Source organism: Penaeus vannamei, chromosome 7, assembly GCF_042767895.1.
Source record: "Penaeus vannamei isolate JL-2024 chromosome 7, ASM4276789v1, whole genome shotgun sequence".
Taxonomy (NCBI): Eukaryota; Metazoa; Arthropoda; class Malacostraca; order Decapoda; family Penaeidae; genus Penaeus; species Penaeus vannamei.
The window spans coordinates 6,685,750-6,688,166 of NC_091555.1; positions in this window are offsets into that span (position 1 = coordinate 6,685,750).

Here is a 2,417-nt window from a genome sequence, read left to right on the forward strand (position 1 = left end):
GCCGGGCAAAACTCTACGGTTTTTCCCGCCACAGTTGACTACCCCCTGAAGGTCGACATCTGTAGCGTCCCTTACACTGCATTAACTTTGTGTTTTGTTGTTTTGTCCCTGTTTTGATTGTTATATATTTGGTTATAGGGTTAAGTGGTATTAAGAACGGTGCTTTGATGGAATTTAAGATCATGGTTTAATCATTTATCGTTCTTTATATTCGTTTTATTCTTTCTCTGTTAAGTGGTATTACGAACGGTGCTTTGAGGGAATTTAAGATCATGATTTAATTATTTATCGTTCTTTATCTCCGTTTTATTCTCTCTCTATTTTTGTGTCGCCTACCTTCCTTTCTCTTTCTCCCTGTTCTCTTTCTGCTACAAAGCGTACGTCATCGAAATATTCACCTTATCCTATCATTCACATCTACACGACACACGCCCACATATCTTCCCATCACCCCTTCCCCCTACCCCAACCCCCCGCCAAAAACACATCCTGCACGCATAGGATCTTCGACACCAGAAGCCATTTCGAAATAAAACCCATAAATACATAATCGCTCTCCTCTAGAGACATGTAATTCCCATCATCAAGTTATTTGTTACAGGTGGCACTGGTCGAGATTAATGTGTGCCTCTCTTTGTTGCTCCTCAGGACGACTTTGTCATTATTTATGTTGTCGACGGGTGGGTGGGGGTGGGGAAGTGGGGGGGGCAGGGGACTCTGTTTATCTGTTTTGTTTGTTTGTTTGTTTGAACGTGTGATTTCTGCGTGTTTGTGGGTATTGTGATTTGCATTATTTGTTGGCGTTTGGCGTACAGTTCGTTTATGTATTGTATTATGTGCTGTACGGCGATTTAGTGTCGAAAATATAAATCATATTGGTTTAATGTGACCTGCGTATCACTTCATTTCATTAATTCCCTATATCTATTAAAATGATTCCAGACAATAATGAAGAATGAGCTGAATCCACCTTTCTATATGTATCTATGCCTATCTCTTCTATGTCTATCGATTTCTACCTATCAATCTACCCATCCATCTATTACTTATCTATCTCTAATTCTCTCTGTCTCTCTCTTTGTCTCTCTCTCTCTCTCTCTGTCTCTCTCTCTTCTCTCTCTCTCTCTCTCTCTCTCTCTCTCTCTCTCTCTCTCTCTCTCTCTCTCTCTATATATATATATATATATATATATATATATATATATACATACATATGTATATATATATATATATATATATATATATATATATATGTATATATATATATATATGTAAATTTATTTATTTATTTATTTATATATACATGCATACACACACACACACATATATATGTGTATGTGTGTGTGTGTGTATGTATAAACGTGTGAGTGTCTGTCAGTAAAAGTTAATATGCACAGGTGTATGTGTGTCCGTGCCAAAAAGTACATCATTTACATAATCTAGTTTTCTGAAAGGGATTGCCATAATCAAATGATAATTATCCAAAATATTGCGCATGAATATTAGCCCCGCATGTCACGAAAATTATTTCAAAATCAGACGCTAATTAAAAGTAAATAGCTGATTTGGGCCGAGTAGTCCTTCCGGATAATTCATTTTGATAACTTTTTTGAATAATGCAATGGAATGTACCCTTTTATTTCCTGATATTATATTTATATATAAGTAAATATGTAAGTATACACGCTTGCACACACATATGCATACGTATATATAAACATATATAAATATATAAATAAATATATATATATATATATATATATATATATATATATGTATATATATAATATATATATGTATATATACATATATATATATATATATATATATATATATATATATATATATATATATATATATATATATATATATATATATATATATGCATATATATATTTGTGTGTTGATATATATATATATATATATATATATATACATATATATATATATATATATATATATATATATATATATATATATACATATATATATGTATATATATACATACATATATATATATATATATATATATATATATATGTATATATATATATATATATATATATTTATATATGTATGTATGTATGTAGGTATGTATGTTTATATATATGTATGTATATGTATGCATATATATATTTATATATATATATATATATATATATATATATATATATATATATATATATATATATATATATATATATATATATATATATATATATATATATATATATATATATATATATATATATATATATATATATATGTATGTATATATGTACGTATATATATATGCATATATATATATATATATATATATATATATATATATATATATATATATATATATATGCATATATATATATATATATATATATATATATATATATATATATATATTTATATTTATATATATA